This window comes from Macrobrachium nipponense, chromosome 42, assembly GCF_015104395.2.
Source record: "Macrobrachium nipponense isolate FS-2020 chromosome 42, ASM1510439v2, whole genome shotgun sequence".
In the NCBI taxonomy this organism is placed as follows: Eukaryota; Metazoa; Arthropoda; class Malacostraca; order Decapoda; family Palaemonidae; genus Macrobrachium; species Macrobrachium nipponense.
Genome location: NC_061103.1, coordinates 34,371,777 through 34,386,705, shown reverse-complemented (window position 1 = coordinate 34,386,705; position 14,929 = coordinate 34,371,777).

Genomic DNA, 14,929 nt, shown 5'->3' with positions numbered 1-14,929 from the left:
TCACCACTTTAGTGAAGTTACGCGTCGTAGACGCCAAACGGCGGCTGCTGTAGATGGAACGCAGATTATCATAAACGTAAAGTTACGCTTTGAACGTCAACTTAGATTAACTAAGTCAAAATGTAGATTGTAGCGTCTAAAGTTAACGGCTGAAATTAGCACTGTAATTTGATTCCTGCGCGTTGACGCGTTGTAGGCGGTTGTGTGTGTAGGGGTTGGGTTCGTTAGAAACGTATTCAATAATCTACCCTTGTGGGAGGGTAGTGCTGGCAGTGCGGTACACTGTAGGCATTGCTTTAGGATCTTTTCGTGCGTCCCTACGGCCACCTAGCTGCAACCCCTTTCATTCCTTTTACTGTACCTCCTTTCATATTCTCTTTCTTCCGTCTTACTGTCTACCCTCCTCTCCTAACAATTGTTTCATAGTGCAACTGCTCCGAGGTTTTCCTCCTGTAACACCTTTCAAACCTTTTACTGTCAATTTCCATTTCAGTGCTGAATGGCCTTAGTTGCCCCAGCGCTGGGCATAATGCCAAAAATCTATATAAATCAAATCAATTCATTTCCTGGATCACCTCTTCCTTGCTGTCCAACCACTCTAGCTCTCTTTTCACCGTTTTAATCTGTTCTGTATTACACCTATATATATCATTCTTCGTCTATTGTCACGTTTCTTTATTTATTCTCTCTTCCATTTTTCGTATCCTCCTTTTTCCCTCTACTTCCCTTCCATTAATTTTTTCCCCATCCACCCCATTAAAATCAGAGGCAGATTCAGTTTACGTAACATCACACATAAAAGAATGATTTTTTTATCCTTTTATTTTTTATATATCGCAGATTTTACGAATTTGCAGATATTTCTTCACCGCGAAAGTTCTGTTTCTATTTGATCTTTCAAAGACGTTTCTTTAGCGTGATTTTTCTTAGAAAATTTTATTGGAATTGGAATATAGAATTAAATCCAAAGCAAAGCGCTGGGACCTATGAGGTTATTCAGCGCTGAAAGAGAATTTGCACTTTAAAGCAATTGTTAGTAGAGGGTGAAAAGTGAGATGGAAGTCAGAGAATATGAAAGGAGGTATAGTAAAAGGAATGAAAGGGGTTGCAGCCAGGGGCCGAGGGGACGCTGCAAAGAACCTTTTAAGTAGTGCCGACAGTGCACCACGTGAGGTGCACTGACGGCACTAACCACCCCACTCCCACATTGCATCATTCCCTTCTGGGCAGTCTCCAACACCATCTTTATTTCCGAACGAATTTTGTAAAACATTGTATTAAATTGTATTAAACATTAGCACAATGTCTAACTACGCTCCTCTCTCTCTCTCTCTCTCTCTCTCTCTCTCTCTCTCTCTCTCTCTCTCTCTCTCTCTCTCTCTCTCTCTGTTCGGAACTAGGCAGAGGAAGCGTTCTCCTCAACCAGAATGTCCGTGACAGGTAATACCCGGCTTTTGGCAAACTTCTCTTTGTGGCCGTAGTGGATGGGAACAAGCCTGTGTGCAAGCATAGCTACCTTTAGTTGTTCAACTATTTTGTTGTTTAACTGTTTGGTTGTTTAACTATTTTTTTCTGTAACTGTTTGGTAGTTTGACTGCTTTGTTTTTGAACTGTGAATGTTTAAGTATTTTGTTGTTTAGCTGTTTGGTTGATCAGCTATTTTGTTGTTTAACTGTTTGTTTATTTAAATATTTTGTTGTTTAACTGTTTTGTTGTTCAACTATTTAGTTGTTTATCTGTTTGGGTGTTGAACTATTTTGTTGTTTACCTATTTGGTTGTTCAACTGTTTGGTTGTTCAACTATTTTGTTGTTTACCTATTTGGTTGTTCAAGTATTTTGCTGTTTAACTGCTTGGTTGTTCAAGTATTTGCTTTTTAAATATTATGTTGTTTAACTATTTAGCCGTTTAACTGTTTGGTTGTTTACATACATACATACATACATACATACATACATACATACATACATAAATAGAGCCCAAAAAATATAGTACAGGGAATACACAACACAAATCTGTTCAACAGTTCATATGAATAGAACTTGCACCAGAATACTAGAGCCTAGATTTGCAACTCATCTGCAACAGCGCGATGGAGGATTGATACTGTGATGGAACTGATACAGAGAGAGAGAGAGAGAGAGAGAGAGAGAGAGAGAGAGAGAGAGAGAGAGATTACGACACTTTTCATTCTGTATAAAAACGTTGAAATGGCTTTGGCGTTTTGTTGAGGAGAGGGGAGGACTCTCTCTCTCTCTCTCTCTCTCTCTCTCTCTCTCTCTCTCTCTCTCTCTCTCTCTCTCTCTCTCTCTCTCTCTCTCTCTCTGTGTGTGTGTGTGTGTGTGTGTGTGTAAGGTTCTTTCTTCTTTCTGCACTTGTGTTTAATGGTTATTCGCATTATTTTAATTAAAAAAAGGTTAACGTAACTTAGATCATTCGAGAGATCTTGGATTTTTATTTGAGATCATTTGCTCTTGTAAGTCGTTATGTCAAAGAAAATATATATATATATATATATATATATATATATATATATATATATATATGGATATATATATATATTATATAGATATATATATATATACATATATATAGATATATATATATATATATATATATATATTATATATATATATATATATATATATATATATATATATATATATATATATATATATATATATATATATATATATATATAGATATATATATATATATATATATAACATGCTAGTTCATATGAAACGAAGTTCACAGTCGTACCTACTCAGTTAAATACAACAGGTGAAAAACTGCCTGTCACCCTATATAACGGAATGTGTATTTTACATGATAAAGTATAATTTGCTGGATTTTATTATTCATAAAATGCACGCCATGCACAGTTTAGAACCAGATATACCTACGGTAACTTACCGATGAAGATTTCGCATAATATATATTAAAAGTTTGTGGTAGAAAGTGGAAAGACAGAGATGAGATAGGGGAGAATAAACGCAAAAACACATATTTATAGTATATCTACGTACTAGAGGTATATATATTATACTCTCACATAGATATACACACACACACACACCACACACACACACACATATATATATATATATATAATGATATATATATATATATATATATATTATATATATATATATATATATATTTATATGTATATGTGTGTGTGTGTGTGTGTTTATATATACAAAGATGTGTATATATAGATATATATATATATATATATATATATATATATTATATATATATATATATGTATATAATAAAAGGAGCCCATAAAAACACCAAAATGTAGAGAGAAAGTACTATATTTCAGAGACTGCTGTCTCTCTCTTCAGGTATATGAATGAGAAAGTTTACAGAAAAGGTGGTATTTATACCAAGAGATCCGTCCACAAGTAAGCCAATTTAGGTCACCCCTGCTGATAATCTTCCTTTAAATCTTCTTAAGCATTGGTTGAATGAAAACTTCGTCGACGACATCTGAAATCCACGCGCCTTTTGAGATGTTCATACCGCTTCTTCTTTTATTAAGGCCGATTCCATCATTGACTTGTACCGGCAGTTGCTGCTATAAATAACACGTGACAAATTCCAGTTTATTCTATGGTTATGTTCATTTATATGGTTGAAAATAGCCGAGTTTCTGTTGTCCATAACCTAACTGACGTTTGTGTTTGTATTAATCTCTGGGGAAGTGATTTACCTGTAATCCGATGGTAAGATTGGTCCACAGTCCTGGCATGGGATCTCATAGACCCCCAGTCCTCTTTGGGATATGTCCTTTTGTTGTTACGTTTAACTTCCAGGGATTTGGGTAAGGTGTTTGGGTAGGTAAATGCAAAAGGGTTGGATTTCCCAAGGGTGTGGGGTTACTCTCTTAATCGTCTCCAGGTGAGGAATTTGTTTTATTTTATTGTTGAGGGTGTGGTCTCTGGTGCTTGTCTTTTTAAGAGGGGTCGGTAGAAAATTACTTTTTGCTTTTTGAATTGCTTTCTCAACTTATATGGTCAGGATACTTTAAAGATGAAAGTTGCTTGCAAATTAGTTCAAATTCTTTTTCCAGGAAATCTGGGGAACAAATTCGTAAGGCTCTTAAGAATAGGTTGCTAGCTACACCTATCTGATAGTAATGTCGTGATAGCTAAAGTAGTGAATATATGAAATTTGGAAAAGTGAGAACGTTGGTTTTACTGTATATGGTAAATTTGTATTCTGTCGTGTCTCTGATTATTAAACATCAAGAAAAGGAATTTTGTTGTTTTTGTTTCCCATTCAACTTTAAATTTGATGCTGGGCACTAATGCGTTTAATTTTGAGAGGAATTCATTAAAATTACCCCACTTATTATCCCAAAACTGTTAGGATGTCATCCACGTAACTCATCCACAGCATGTTTTTGGGTTTATTGCATTTATTACTGTAGTTTCAAAGTATTCCATGTACAGATTGGCTAAAACAGGACTTAAAGGACTACCCATACTACACCCGAATTTTTGCTTGTAGAATGATTCCCCGAATGAAAATACGTTATTAGATGCACATAATTCAACTAACTTTATTATTTTGTCAAGCGCCAATGGGAAATGATCTGAATAGGTGGGGGATAATTTTTCCCTTAAAATCTGAAGAACGTCCGTACTGGTACTTTTGTGAATAGGGAGTTCTACGTCAAGGCTTAAAAGTTTTATGTTGTGAAGTGGTATGTGCTTCTCTGAATTTGTGACAAAAATCTTTCCCCCCCCCGAATGTTTAAATGTGACTGGGAGAAAAAGTGCCTAAAAAAAGGAGAAAGGAGGTCAGCTTAACCACTTAGAATTTTGTAATTGAAAGCTCCGGCGCATGAAACGATGGGTCTGAATGGAAGATTGTCTTTGTGATTTTTGGGAAGGCCATAAAAGTAGGGTAATTTAGGATTAATTACTTTAAATTTCTCTAATAGTTCAATACTCTTTTTGTCTTGGCCAATTAATCTTACTTTTCCGAAAAAAATTCTGTGGGGGGAACGTTCTGGAGGGGATTTTTCGTCAGTTTTTTCGTAAGTATTTGTGTCGCTAAGGAGCGAGGTAGAAGTCTTTGTCCATTATTACGATTTTGCCGTCTTTGTCGGATCTACTTATTATAACATCTAACTTTTTTAGCGAGTGGATGGCTATCATGAATCCGCGGGGAACAGGATATTTCTTATGAAGGTCAGTTTTAAAGCATTTAGTAACACTCCTTTTAAACATATCTATTCACGGCTGTAGTTTTTGTCAGATATGAATTTATCAAAAGCCACCTATAAAGTCTAGGTTTTGGTGTTTTTATGGGCTCCTTTTATTAGATGGAATTCTGTTGTTACAGAACATTTTTACCAGTCATATATATATATATATATATATATATATATATATATATATATATATATATAAGATATATATATATATATATATATATATATATATATATATATATATATATATATATATATATATATATATATATATATATATATATGTACACACACACACACACACACACACACACACATATATATATATATATATATATATATATATATATATATATGTACTATGATTTATATATATATTATATTGTGCACCGCTTCCGACCTACTCACCCACAACTGTATATACCTAGCAAGCAAGTCTTATAAATAAAATGAGCAGACGCATGACTAATAAAGATAGCTGTGTTTAAGAAACAGCCGATTAATTAACTTTCACTTCACACTGACCTTCGGCAGCAGGAATGGTCAAATGTCTTTTTATTAATTTTCATTTCGTCGATTTTCTCACGCAAAAGAAAGGGGAGTATATCTTTTCTTTCTTCTTATCATTAATCGTTATTTACACTTACTATTTTTTTCCCTTCTTTATTATGAAGCCTCACGCCATGAATAAGCATTTATACAATTAACGAGCTCACTTGGTAAGTTGAATGTTGCCTACGTTGGAGGAACGCATTTTCATACTTTTATGCTAACTCGAAAATGATTTTGTTCCCGTCAATTTTTTGCTAGCGCTTATAGTAGAACTTGATTTTAGTTATTTTGTTTTTATTAATTTTGGTAGAACGTGATTTTGGTTATTTTGTTTTTGATTAATTTTAGTAGAACTTGATTTTAGTTATTTTGTTTTTATTAATTTTAGTAGAACTTGATTTTAGTTATTTTGTTATTAATTTTAGTAGAACTTGATTTTAGTTATTTTGTTTTTATTAATTTTAGTAGAACTTGATTTTAGTTATTTTGTTTTTATTAATTTTAGTAGTACTTGATTTTAGTTATTTTGATTTTTTTAATTATTTTAGAGACTTGATTTTGGTTATTTTGTTTTTATTAATTTTAGTAGAACTTGATTTTAGTTATTTTGTTTTTTATTAATTTTAGTAGAACTTGATTTTGGTTATTTTGTTTTTGATTAATTTTTAGTAGAACTTGGTTTTGGTTATTTTTGTTTTTGATTAATTGTAGTAGAAACTTGATTTTGGTTATTTTGTTTTTATTAATTGTATTAGAACTTGATTTGGATATTTGTTTTTATTAATTTTAGTAGAACTTGATTTTGGTTATTTCGTTTTTGATTAATTTTAGTAGAACTTGGTTTTAGTTATTTTTTTTTTTTATTCATTTTAGTAGAACTTGATTTTGGCTATTTTGTTTTTGATTAATTTTAGTAGAACTTGATTTTAGTTATTTTGTTTTTATTAATTTTAGTAGAACTTGATTTTGGTTATTTTGTTTTTGATTAATTTTAGTAGAACTTGATTTTAGTTATTTTGTTTTTGATTAATTTTAGTAGAACTTGATTTTGGTTTTTTTGATTTTATTAATTTTAGTAGAACTTGGTTTTAGTGATTTTGTTTTTGATTAAATTTAGTAGAACTTGATATTAGTTATTTTGTTTTTGATTAATTTTAGTCGAACTTGATATTAGTTATTTTGTTTTTGATTAATTTTAGTAGAACTTGATATTAGTATTTTTGTGATTAATTAAGTTTTAGAATTGATATTAGTTATTTTTGTTTTTTGAATTAAACTTAGGAGAACTGATATTAGTTATTTTGTTTTTGATTAATTTTAGGAGAACTTGACTTCAATTATTTTGTTTTCAGTGAATGTGAGTACAACTTGATTTATGTCATTTTGTTTGCGATTAGTATTAAGATGTAACTTGACTAATTCCTTCAAATGTCTTTGACTGTTTTTTTTTAAGGTATGGGAATTCTAATCCTGTAGTAGATTGCGTTTTCTGTTGTTAATATATTAAGTGTGTGTATTTTGGCTCTACGCTAATGTGCGTCAACGTGATTCTATGCACTGTAGGAATTCATTAAGTTTCTTTGCAGCGTCCTTTCGGCCCCTAGCTGCAACATCTTTCATTCCTTTTACTGTGCCTCCATTCATATTCTTTCTTTCATCTTACTTTCCACCCTCTGCTAACAATTGTTTCTGAGTGCCACTGCTTTGAGGTTTTCCTCCTGTTACGCCTTTCAGACCTCTCAATTTTCCTTTTTTGTGCTGAATGACTCCATAGGTCCCAGCGCTTGGCCTTTTTGGTCTAAATTGTATATTCGGTTCTATTCTTACATCCATTAGTATTCAGGCCTAAATATTAAGGTGAAGAATAACCGAAGCATATTTCCAATTATTTCCTTTCATGTTTTGGCGTAACTCTAGAGCCATTTAGACGCTGAAATAAATCATGGCAAAGAAATTGCAGATTTACAATGTGACAAATCTTACCGTGACATCGGCAGGTAAAACATTTACATTATTATTTTACAGTTGTCAATCAATAGTTTCATGTTACTGTGTCACAGCAAGACATATTAAGAGGATTTCTGAAGAATGCTTCCCTTCATTTAGTGCTGCATATTTTTATAATTTGATTTATATTAAAATTAGTTTATAGACAACGCGATTGCTATTGAACAATTACATTTAAGCCATGAACTATACACGCACACACACACACACGCACACACACACACACACACATATATATATATATATATATATATATATATATATATATATATATATATATATATATAATCAACACACAATCACGTGTGGAGCTGAGATAAATGTTTTTGACTCCCATCAGGATCGAACCCAGGTGTTTGCCTTTGCCTTTCAAGCGAAAGACCTGGGTTCGATCCTGATGAAAGGCAGGAATTTATACATACACACACACACACACACACACACACACACATATATATATATATATATATATATATATATATATATATGATATATTATATTTATGTTTATATTTATATTCATAATTTTTGTAAGTTGCCAGGATATAAAACAATGTAAATAAATACGATTGGCTTATTATCGCAGAATGTTAGCTTAGCATCAAGCAAAATTTGCAATTCAAATTGACCTAAAACGTAGCAACGAAATTGTTTTAAGCAAAATACATCACACGATGCTCTATTGATTTTTTTTCTTTTTTAAGCCAGCCTCTTTTGTAGTAACACTTTTTAGAAAATTATTTTTCAAAAGCAATTTTTCAGTGTTTTATTTTGTATCGGAACATTTATTTTTTTTTTTTTTTTTTTTTTTTTTTTTTAATTTTTCGGAACATTTTTCGAGAAGTCAGCTGAGAAATTATGTCGTGGTAAACTTTTTCAAATCGCAAATTTGAGTAGAGGATGTACTAGTTATAAAATGTTACAAAAATTTATTCTCTTACATATGAGCCTACGTACTTCCGTTTTCTCTCTTGGTATCAGTTAATACCAGAAGAATGGCCTGGTTTCAGTTGGGAAACTGGTTTTGTTCTGTCCAAGGACGTGGGAAAAACTTTATGATTATATATATATATATATATATATATATATATATATATATATATTATTACATACACATAAATATAAATAAATAATAATAATAATATAATAATAATAATATACTAATAATAATAATATAATAATAATAATAAAATAATAATAATAATAAAACTATATATATTTGTATATGATGTCCATGTAAGATCAAAGATGGACTATTTTATGCAAAACTGATATGCTCTGAAGTTGCATATACTTACATACACATACATACATACATACATACATACTACATACATACATACATACATACATACATACACATATATATATATATATATATATATATATATATATATTATATATATATAGTATATATATATACACATAATTTTACAGCAGCATCAGTGCACTTTCAAAACGAGCGTGTGTAAAATCAGAGGTGATTTTTGTGCTATAGGTAGCCTATGACTCCATAGAAAAAACAGACAATCTATCGATTGTTTGCAGAATCAATCAAGCTCAGCTGATCCAGCGGAGAACCAGCTTAGAAATGCGACGAACTGGACCTGGATTTGAGTTGAGGTTGCAAGTGATTGCACAGATCAAATGACTTTCAGTCGGGGGGGGTCAACTGTACGCCCTTTCTCTCGTTTGTGACGCACGTAATGCATCTTTTACTGTACCGCCAGGTTCATTTTAAAATCGGTCAGTTATGGAATCAGGTTTGTGTTGCCTTTATGGTTGAAGATTTCATTTTCTCGTCCCGTAAATTTTTTCATTCATCCATCTGTTGTAAGGAAGGTCTTTTGGGGTTTGTTTTTTTAAATATTTGTTTGCGCAGGTGATAATACTCTCATTTGTGGAAAAGACTGTTACCTTGTTCAACTGCAATAATGTATTTTATCTATTCACCTTGAAAAACATGCAATAAAACTTCTTATTTTATCAATTCACTTTGAAAAACATGCAATAAAAACTTCTTATGTATAATGTTGTGTATATATATATATATATATATATATATATATATATATATATATATATATATATATATACATACATGCATACATACATACATATATATATATATATATACGCATTAAGCTACAAATGTCCTTTAATATGTAATTCGCTCTACTCAGAATTAATATATTTTCATATATGTTAATTGAAGGGGATTTTTTATCAGCTAAAAATTCCCCTTGAGTAAACATACATGAAAAATATATCAATTCTGAGTTAGAGTGAATTACATATTAAAGGACATTTGTAGTTTAATGCGTATATTTGAATCACGGTGATATGATCAGACTCATATATATATATATATATATATATATATATATATATATATATATATATATATATATATATATATATATATGTATGCATGTACGTATGTATGTATATCTTCATTTCCGAGAAGTACGACGTCTAGCTTTCACACTACAGAAGGATTATAAACTGTATTACAAACAACAACAATAATAATAATTAATAATAATAATAATAATAATAATAATAATAATAATAATAATAATAATAATAATAATATAATAATAATAATAAACAAATTGTTTAAAAAAAATCCATTATATTAGAATATTTATATGTAAAAACGTATTTTTTACATAGAAATATAATAATTATACCTGTGGATTTTTTAACAATTTGTTTTCACGAGACTGTAAATTTCTTAACAATCATATCCACATTTAAAAATGTTTTTTTACATAGACATATATTTTAATATATAATCGTGGATTTTTTTAATAATAATAATAATAATAATAATAATAATAATAATAATAATATAATAATAATAATAATAATAATAATAATAATATAATAATAAAAGTAGACGAAGACCCATATACAGAGACAGGAGAAAGACAGAAAGAACAGAGGACTGGCACAACAAACCAATGCACGGACAATACATGAGACAGACTAAAGAAACTAGCCAGCGATGACAATTGGCAATGGCTACAGAGGGAGAGCTAAAGAAGGAAACTGAAGGGAATGATAACAGCGGCACAAGATCAGGCCCTAAGAACCAGATATGTTCAAAGTACGATAGACGGAAATAACATCTCTCCATATGTAGGAAGTGCAATACGAAAAATGAAACCATAAACCACATAGCAAGTGAATGCCCGGCACTTGCACAGAACCAGTACAAAAAGAGGTATGATTCAGTGGCAAAAGCCCTCCACTGGAGCCTGTGCAAGAAACATCAGCTACCTTGCAGTAATAAGTGGTACGAGCACCAACCTGAAGGAGTGATAGAAAACGATCAGGCAAAGATCCTCTGGGACTATGGTATCGAACGGATAGGGTGATACGTGCAAACAGACCAGACGTGACGTTGATTGACAAAGTCAAGAAGAAAGTATCACTCATTGATGTCGCAATACCATGGACACCAGAGTTGAAGAGAAAGAGAGGGAGGGAAAAATGGATAAGTATCAAGATCTGAAAATAGAAATAAGAAGGATATGGATATGCAGTGGAAATCGTACCCATAATCATAGGAGCACTAGGCACGTCCCAAGATCCCTGAAAAGGAATCTAGAAAAACTAGAGGCTGGAGTAGCTCCAGGACTCATGCAGAAGAGTGTGATCCTAGAAACGGCACACATAGTAAGAAAAGTGATGGACTCCTAAAGGAGGCAGGATGCAACCCGGAACCCCACACTATAAATACCACCCAGTCGAATTGAGGACTGTGATAGAGCAAAAAAAAAAAAAAAAAAAAAAAAAAAAAAAAAATAATAATAATAATAATATGTTTTGTTAAAAATAACTGCTGCTTCAGCACTATAATCTTATAAAGAGTCTTCTCTATCTTTCTGATGACGGCTTTCTCGTTGTTGCTTAGACTGGCGAGCAACGCACCAAAGGGCATGGTAAAATTCGGTTGAGTCATTTGATTTATTATTGGCTTATACAATTCTCTCTCCTCTCTCTCTCTCTCTCTCTCTCTCTCTCTCTCGCTCTCTCTAACGCGACGTTTCCTCTGATCGACAGGACATTATCAAGCGATAACTGCTGAGGGACTGAATTCCAGTGGCGAGTCCTTTCTCTTTTATCGTGGTGTTGCGAGCTCTCCAGTACGGTCAGAGCACTTCTCCGGTAGGTCGAGTTTTTATTGGTTCCCGGGAAGGTGACTCATACGGCGGGCGTTGACTAGTCTTGCAGACCTTCTCAGGTAGGGGTATCACCGGGAGCCTCTTGATTGGCTTCTACCTGCGTGACGTCACCCCTGGTATTGTTCTCATGTCCGGTGTTCGTTCCATGCGCGCTGGTACTTTCGTTAGGGGAGAGGGTGTGGTCCTCCTCACACACGTCGGTATCAGGAACGCTTCTTGGGTGGTATTGAGGGGAGGCTTTTTTCTTCGAGGATGAGCAGCGCTTCTAGGAGACGCAGACGTCGTGGGTCAGGTGCTCTCCCGATGATCTTAGTATTCCTGACGATGTCGTCTCTCGTGATGTTTCTGCGTGTACTGCAAGGGCGTGGCTGCCTAATGGCGCCCTCTGGGCGTGGCAGGAAATCCTTTTTGACAGGCGCATCGTCGTCATGCCGATGTAATCCCAGGGCATCCTTGGGCGGGGCATACGTATCGGTAGACGACGTTGGACTGCTTCAGGGGGTCGTCCTCCGGGGGGTGGGGAGGGTTGTTCTTCATCAGGAGGTCTTTCGTACGCCGATTCTTGTAGTAAAATAATGAGGGGACACTCTCTTTCCTTCCTCCATGGGGCGGGACGTGTTCCTTCTATTATTTTCTTCATGGCTGCTTCTTCTTCCTTGTATTGGTGGTGCATGAAGGCTTTATAGAAAAAGTTTGATATCCTCCGGGGGCGGAATGTTCTTCTCTCTTCCTCCGTCATGTACCACTTGTCACAGGGCGGCTCGAGTTTCTCGGTTTACGAGTTTGTTCGAGTACCCATTGTTAATTAGGCATCTGGGATGCTCGGTCGAGTTCGAGGTGTGTGTCCTGCCACGTCGAACAGTGCGAGAGGGACCCTCCTGACGAAGGCCCTGACGGTGGTGGTCTTGAACCCGCGCAGGACACTCGCTATCACCATTCAGACAAAGTCCGAGGTTCGTAGCTTTGGTGTAAAACGGTCGTCGCCAACTTCTGATTCGTCTTCGTGACAAGGACGTCGAGGAAGGGGAGCCGATCGTTGCTGCTGTACTCGACAGTGAAGTTGAGTGCGCTGTTCTGCAGGAACTGCTGCCGAAGGGCTTCATACCTCATCCTCGCAGTCGGCTTGCACGAAGATGTCATCGATGTAGCGTGGTATGTGCGGGGACATCTGTGTTGCGAGAAGACCCTTTCTTCCACTTCTCCCATGTAGAAGTTAGCGAAGAGGACTCCTAAGGGGGGACCCCATCGCTACGCCGTCCTTCTGGCGGTACATCTGTCCTCGGTGGGTGGTGACAGGGGCTCTCTTCGTACAGATATCCAGCAGGGTTCTTAAGGAGTCTTCTGGGATGTTAGGGGGTCTCATATCGGGATTCCTATATACCACCCGCTCCATGATCATCCCTATCGTCTCGTCGACTGGGACGTTGGTGAATAGGGACTCAACGTCTAAGGACGCCATGGTTCCCGCACCGGGGGAGTCGCGGATCTTCTCCAAAATTCCACCGATGAGGTGAGGCAGTACCTGGAGGGGATATAGGGGGTCAGAATTTTATTAAGGCGTTTGGCCAGAGCGTAAGTCGGGGCGGGTGTTTGGCTGATGATCGGACGTAGGGGGTTGCCTTCCTTGTGGGTCTTCACGTTCCCAGTAAAGGTAGCCGAGGCTGTAGTCACCTTGGATGGGCGGGAGGTGTGTGGCATTCGTAGCGGCATTCACGGCTGCGATGACCCGGTTGGCGTCGCGTTTGATGTCTTCCGTAGGGTTCTTCGTAAGTCTCTCGAACTTAGAGACATCAGACAAGATGGCGTCGAGTTTCTCGAAGTATTCCGAGGTGCTGATGAGCACGAACGCGGCTGTCTTGTCTGCACGCCTTACGGTGATGTCTCTTCTTTCTTCTTCAGATCTGCGGCTGCCTCCTTCATCTCTTTGGTGTAGATACCGCTCGAGTATGACCCCCTGTCCGTAAGGGCCTCTTAGTATTCCTGACTAAGATCATCGGGAGAGCACCTGACCCATGACGTCTGCGTCTCCTAGAAGCGCTGCTCATCCTCGAAGAAAAGCCTCCCCTCAATACCACCAAGAAGCGTTCCTGATACCGACGTGTGTGAGGAGGACCACCCACCCCTCTCCCCTAACGAAAGTACCAGCGCGCATGGAACGAACACCGGACATGAGGAACAATACCAGGGTGACGTCACGCAGGTAGAAGCCAATCAAGAGGCTCCCGGTGATACCCCCTACCTGAGAAGGTCTGCAAGACTAGTCAACGCCCGCCGTATGAGTCACCTTCCCGGGAACCAATAAAAACTCGACCTACCGGAGAAGTGCTCTGACCGTACTGGAGAGCTCGGCAACACCACGATAAAAGGAGATGGACTCGCCACTGGAATCAGTTGCTGCTCGGCATCCGTGGTAGCAACATCTCGGCTCACACCACTCCTAGACTCCACCCACTTCCAGCGACAGCTCCTCCCAGGACTCCTCCCACCGGCAGCCACCGACCAATCAGAAGCTAGCACAAAAAAACCTTCAAGCTTCCTTGTAGGTTTCAAGCTTGTGCTTCTCGGCCACCAGCCAATCAGCTTGCTGCAGACTTTCCCTGCATTTTAGCCCTGCCGACTTTATAGTTGGCGCGCTCAGCAAGGGAGAATAAGATTTGAGAGAGCTCTCTCACTCTTATAAGCAATTTTGAAAACTTAAAATCACCCCTCCTTTTCTCAAAAATAACTTTCTCTTATTAACAACGTCTCTCTTGTGAAACATTTGGTAGCCCTTGAGGTCTAAAAACTCCAACAGAAGCAAGACCAAAGAGACAAATCTTCCTACTGTCGCAATACTATATTGCAAGTAGCACAGGAAACCATAGGCTGGCGCCTTCCATAAGCCAGATTCACCAAGATAACTTAAACAAATATCCAAGCCTTCAGGCGACATAACACAACCAATCACTT